Source organism: Paroedura picta, chromosome 4 (genome assembly GCF_049243985.1).
Source record: "Paroedura picta isolate Pp20150507F chromosome 4, Ppicta_v3.0, whole genome shotgun sequence".
Taxonomy (NCBI): domain Eukaryota; kingdom Metazoa; phylum Chordata; class Lepidosauria; order Squamata; family Gekkonidae; genus Paroedura; species Paroedura picta.
In genome coordinates this window covers 46,575,216-46,582,226 of record NC_135372.1, presented here as the reverse complement: position 1 = coordinate 46,582,226, position 7,011 = coordinate 46,575,216, and positions in this window count along the sequence as shown.

The window sequence follows — 7,011 nt, the reverse complement described above, 5'->3', positions numbered from 1 at the left end:
TAATTACCAAAAATAATTTAGCAGACTGAGACTGGGGAGGGGAACCACCATAAAAACAACCCTTTCAAGATGTTTTTTGCTGTTTAATCAGAGATCTGTATGACTTTGTTCAATGGCAATTAGCAGAGCTGTTTACAGTGTCTGAAGACAGTCTAGCTAATAAATGTGATTGCCGATTCCGGGCAAAGAAGATCTGTTTGGCCATAACTAGAACTATGTCACTAAATAAAGCCATGCTCAACTGTGGAAACAGGCTGAATTTGCTGAAAGTCAGTCTATGAGAATTTGCAGAGAATAACAAAAGCTAACAAAGAAAGATTTCAGTAAGCTTTAATACACAGCTATGTAGCAGGGGGCTTTTCTTTGCATAATGGCAGCATCGCTACCTGTGGTGTACACTACCCTTGCACTATAATCTCTTAACTGAGGCCTTGCCTCTTTGAACTTAACCTTGTGATATCAGGCCATTGATCCAGTGCTGAGAGCTAGGATCTGAGGGACAGGTCTTTCCCTGGGTTGCTACTTAGGATTCTTTTAACTGTAGATGGTGAGGACTGAAGGTGGAAACTTCATGGGCCATTGGGATGCCCACTTGCAATCCCCTGGAATTACAGCTCATCTCCAGATTTCAGTGTAGTAGTCTCAATTTGAATTCAACCCGCACACAGCTGAGAAGTGTAGACCTTCCAAACACACTTCTACATCTGACTTTAGCTGTTTAGGATCCTTTAGCCAGGGACATGATTGATCAAATCTGGAATATTCTCCATGCAAATCTGCATCAGAAAGGTAAGCTAAGGACCCTTCCGGCACAAAGAGCTTAACATATGTTATTAGAAGTCATTATTAGAAGTATTAGAAGTCATATGTGCTTTACGCATGGCAGATTTCCTACATGGAAGTCAGCATTCAGTTAGCCAAAGTTTTGTGAGTATTATGTTAGCCCAGGAGGACACTCATAGAAATGCTCTGAAAGAAAATATAGTCCTGCTGGTTTCCATAGAGAAAAATAAATGTTTATGTTCAAAGGAGTCTCAATTTTTGAAAATCTCCCAACAAGTCATTTGTCTTCTGCTGCTAAATGACTAATGCTGAAAAAATATTGGGAGAACAACCAATAACATAGAAAGAAAATAAATATCATGGGAATTCAGAGGGGGTTTTCAGAATATACTGAACAAGCCACAAAAGGCAGATGAAAAACGAAAAGTGATATCCAAGTGTTGTTAGCGTGCAGGAAAGGAGGCTGAGAGAAGCACAACTCCCCACAACAGGTATCTTGTGAAAAAAGTGAGACCAAGAGAATTCTGTGATAGGCCCAAGGTCACTCAGCAGGCTTCAAGACCTTTGAATGGGCAGGATTGGTTGGTAGATCTGGTCAGGATAATAGAAGATCCCAACTATGCAGAACCTGCATGCTTACCAATGCCAATGTTTTGGCTGTCAATCTGAACATTTTTATGTGTCCAAGCATCTCATATGTCTGAGCGCTAAATAAAAGTTTACCTTCAAAAGGAGATCCCCAGGTTTTAGCCCTGATTCTGGGTACCATGGGGAATGATTAGCCAAGAATGATGTTGCATTACAATATAGGTTGGCACTGATGTATTTTGGCTTTTTGCCCCCTTTCTTGAAGCATTCAATTGCCACTATCCCCATTTGAGCCATACTACAACTATGGCCTTTGCCAATGGATCCCTATACTCAGCAAGGCATCAATTACAGAGGACATAGTGTCTTAAAAGGACCTGTGATACATGCTCATTACTGAGTTGCAGTTCACTGCTTTTATGCCTATGGCACCTAATGAGTAGGTCTTATGCATCATAAAATATATTTTCTTTTCCTCCATTTTAAAACGAGGAGAGGGAGTGACAAACAGATCTAATCATTGCTGGTTGTACATCCAAAATGATGGAGGTGTCTCTGAGATGCTTGGTTTAAAACAATCCAAAATAAGAACACCCTTCCCTCCTGAGTCTAAACATATTTTTTCTGCTAATGTAGGTGTGAATGCAAGTTTACTTAGGGCCTTTATTGGCAGAAGGCTACAATACCCTTGCTCTTATAATGATCAGTTCTGAGATGGTCTCAGATCCTTTGCCAGCAACTGTGTCAAAGATTCACTCATAGTGGCAGCAGGTGATGGCATCTATATAGCCCCCATGTCCAACCTTTTCCCCAATTTTTCATGGGTGTTGGGAATGTCAGCAGAGCTTACTTGCAGAGCTGATGTTCAAGGTCCGGGGTGGGGGGGGGGGGGGAGAGACCCATTGCCTTTCCCTTGAATTTCCCCACACTCTGTGGTGACACTCTGTGGCAGCAACAGTTAGTGCTGATGCTTGGCAGTGCCAAAGCTTAGCAGCAGCGCTTGGTGGCAACGCTATGAAGAAAAGCATGCTCAGGGTCTCTTGTCAGAGAGCTGACAAATTGGTGAGTTGCATGTCAACACAGATGCTGCCTCTTGCCATCAAATTATGACATTTAGCATCACATGCAGTCATGACTTACGTGATCAAGGACTCGCAGTGCTAGGCAGTCCTTGGGTTCCTGGCATCAATAGAGTCAGCCAGCAGCAGCAGATCTCAACATCAAGGAGATGTCGAGGAAACAAATCACCGGCATTGAGGAGACAAATCACCTCTAAATGCGAACGATAAACAGGCCGATGCCTGACTTCTTTGGTCTCCTTCACTGGTGGACTAGGTGAGGTCCTAGACAGGGCATATTCCTCTCCAATTAGGCACCACTGGGACTGGCACTGGGCATACCTGAGGTGGCTGTTGGCCATAAATCAGCTGCTTGGGCTCTCTCTCCTTGCGGGTCTGAAGTGCTGAGGCCATTTCCCAGAGTTTCCAGACAAACCGCTCTTCCTCCCCCTGATTTCTGGGATCGTTTGGCAGCAAGGCTAACACATTGTGGAGGTCTTCTGTCAGAACACAGGTGACAGACTCTCCATTTGGGGCTATTCTTGCTCCTGCCCTTTCATCTCTCTTTTTAAAAATATTTGGTTTTTATTTATTTATTTATTTAAACAAGGCCCTGTCCTACAACAGTGGCCAATAATATCAGAATTCTGAGTTATGCGCCTGTCCTTCTGAGTCTGAGGTAAAATTTCTCTTCAGCTTGCCGAACAGTCCTCTCAGCGACACCAAAAGAATAGTTTGGAAGAAGTGATTAAGAATAGGAAGAAGTGAAGGCAAAAGAAGAAAAAAAAGACCAGAGTCTCTCAGTCAAACCACTGATGTCCTACAGGCTGCCAGAGGAATGATTGGCTGGCTGGAGTAGGCTTTTATTTCAATTACCATATATACCCGTGTATAAGCCGAGGAGGGCTTTTCCAGTGTGAAAAAAGGTGCTGAAAAACCAGGCCTATACACGAGTATATAGAGTATATAATATATATCTTGCAAGTTTTTCTCCGTGGCTGGCCCGCGATTCTGCAGAACCCATGTGGGTCTGCACAGAAGCCAGGAAGATGAACATTATCACCTCACACTGTTTTGCAGCTTTATCTACCATCTCTGAGGTCTCTTGGAGTGATACTTTGCTTCCAGATCAAAGACCCAGCCCCCTCACTGACGGAAAATGCAGTCAGTGCTGGGCTAGCTGGTAAAATATTATGCAAACTTTTTTCCCTAACTGCCAGAGTAGTAAGAAGTATGTGTGTAAAGCTACAACTTGTGCTTTCAAAGCTTGACTCTCTAATTCTTGTGACGGCTAAGATGAACAACATTATTGCCTTAAAATTCAGAAATATTGAGCAGACAATCACTGCACAGATGCCTCAGGGAAAAATACTGAAAGACTGAAACTCATTCTAGCTCCTCATTTTCTGATAGCAGAGGAGCCTTCTCAGATTTTGTTCTCCAGCCTCACAAGGGTTGCTTGAGCATTTGCCAATTCACTGGCCATTCGCCTTTTTGGAATATTTACATAAAACTGTGATCATTTGTATCAGGAGGAACATGAAAAGGGGTCTTTCCTGGAACACAAGTTAAGAGCACCAGCAGCACAAAGAATGATATAAAAGGCTTCCTTTTCTAATTCTGAACCTACTGTCTGTTCCTTCAGGTGACCCCAAGTTGAAACATTATAAAGGAGAGGAAGGAAATCCCCTTTCTCCACACTAGTCATTATTTTTAAAACCTCTTTTATGTCCTCCCTTAATATTTTCTTCTGCTAAACTTAAAAGCCTCAAATACTTTAGGCTTTTCTCAAAGGAAACATGCTTAAAGCCCTTGAACACTTTAATTCTCCTTTCTTTAGCTTTTCCAGCTCTGATGTAAGTTTTTAATAGGCTAACAACAGAGCTGAGGAGAAAATATCACAGAATATTGTTAATTTACTAACCTCTCCACTGAATCAATACGGCTGTAGCAACTACTGGTCCCCCAGAACCCCTCTTCCCATACAGATATACCCATTCAATATATCTAGGGGCAATCCTGCATCGACCAATCTATGGGGATACAGTTACAGTTGATATGTTAACGTTCAATCATTACTGCTGTTATTGCTACTACTAGAGGCAGTTCCCATTGCACCCAGGGAAACAATGGGCACTAGGATGCACACCTGCACTGTGGCCTTCCTGGGGGCTGGCTACATGACAAAAGTTCCTGCCTACCCCTGGAACACTGAGGCCTCACGTACAAACCCCAAGGAACATTCCTGACCCAGGGGTCACCAGCCTCCAGCCATGGTCTGGAAATCTCCTGGAATTGGAGGTCATCTGCAGACTATAGAGATCAGCTCCCAAGAGAATTGGAGGGGGGACTCTGCAATGACAACTCACCTCCAGGCTCCTGAAGATGAAAGGGCTTACTTGGGAGGGGGGGGGGAATCTAGTAATGTATCCAGAGAGGTTGCAGGATACCAATCTCTAGTTGAGACCTGGGGAGCTGCTGGAATTGCAGGCCATTTCCAGGCAATGGAGTTCAGTCTCCCTGGAGAAAGTTGTACGGGGGGGGGGGGGGGGGAGACCATCTGGCTTTGGAGCCTATGGAGGTGCAGGGAGGTCAGGCTCCAGGTGGGAAACAAAGAGAAATGCTGTGTGGCAGTAATTGGTAATAACAATAAACATCAAATAATTGATAATTTTTTCACATTTTCTTCCGGCAATGAAAATATTTAAGTGATTGCAAAATTTGCTTGAAGAACTGAAAACCTTTTAGTCTGTACATTCTATAGTTCAGTTCAATATCAAAGTAAATCAAAACCAGTTGTCTATTACAATCAAATAAGAAAACATAGGTTGGCAAAGAACTTACAGAGAGTTTCTCATGTATTGCCTCTATATCAGCTTTTCTCAACATTTTTATCATTGAGAAACCCCAGAAGTTGGATCTCCAGGTCACTGTTCAGGGATGCCAGCCCCCTGGTGGGACATGGAGAACCCCCAGAATGAAAGCTCCTCTCCAGACTGCGGAGATCAGTTCCCCTGGAGGAAAGAGCTTCTTGGGATGCAGGGGGAATGGGGGCAGGGGCTGTGTATCACTCCCTTCTATATACATACACAGAGAACACAGAAACAAAAGCATTCCTCCCTTCTCAAATTGCAGATCTTATTAACCACACAATCACATCTCCATGTAAAAAATACCTGAGTGTCTCCCTCTTTGGATTGCTTTGAGAAGCCATTGGCCAGAAGGTCCAATTTTAGAGGACAAGAACCCCGTAACTGTCAATGAGCAAGTCAAATAAGACTTACAGCATCCTCTTCCTGCAACAGCTTCTTCTGCCTGTGCTCTAGCTCCCTCTCGTTAAGGAAATGGCTATTTGTACAGTTTGGTGCAGTGATTAAGAGCAGCGGCTTCTAATGTGACGAGCTGGATTTCTTCCCTGCTCCTCCACATGCTGGGTGACCTTGGGCTAGTCACAGTCCTGTTAGAAACTGTTCTCACAGAGCAGTTTCTCTCAGAGCTCTCTCAGCCTCACCTACTTCACAGGGTGTCTATTGTGAGGAGAGGAAGGGAAGGCTATATTATGAGTCACTCCAAGATTCCTTTGGGCAATGAAAAGCAGGGTATAAAAACCAACTCCTCTACTACTGGGAAGGTGCTAATGGGAAAGTATCTCCCTCCTTCATATATCCCCATGGCCTCATAGTGCTTCTGTGTCCCCCTCTGGTTTCCTCATCTTCAATGATATTGCTCTCAAATTTGCTTTGTTGCGATGGTCTTGGAAGGATTGCAGAAAGACCAAGGTGGTATCCATATAAAATGGAAAAGTGTGTATCGTCCCAGTCCCACCCACATCAGTATTATTTTCCCTGCTGCAATTGCCTGTGATGGTTATCTCCAAAGCATTCCTCCCTTCTCAGACTGCAAATTGCAAACTTCACATGAATAACTCCTGAGTAAATATTCCCAGGGTAGAGGCTTTTGGTGGCTGTCCTGGGTCCCAGAGGGCCATTTCTGGGCCTCCCACAGCCCCCACCCTCCAGAAGGTGTGCAGAAGTTGTGCCAGGAGGCAGCCCATATCCCAATCATGTCTTCTGAGCTGAAAGAGGCCAGGAGGCCTGGGCAACTTACTAGCAGTAGGGCATGCTCTGAAGCCGTCTCCTTTTCCACCCAGCAACATTCTAAAAATGGCAGGAAGTTGGGGATGGAGAGATGATTCTTATTAGCCTTTCCTGGCTGAGAGCTCCCTCCTGATTGGGGCTAAACTACCAGGGCAGGCCATTCCTGGCTGAGGCCCATAACTTATTTATGAGTAAACATTCCCAGGATAGAGGCTTTTCCTGGCAGCCTTGGGCCCCAGAGGACCAGCAGAGGGCCATTTCTGGGACTCCCACAGCCCTCCCCTCCAGAGTGAATCTCACTCCTCTCCATGTCATCTGAATTCAAAGAGGCCAGGGCAACTTACTGGCAGCAACTTACTGAGTTAGATTAGGCTAGGAAAATGCAACTGATCCCAGGGTCAGCCAGCGAGCTTCATAGCTAAGTGAGGGTTTGAACTCTGATCAGATAAGTGTATTAGTGTCTGTGGCCAGTATAAAATACATTA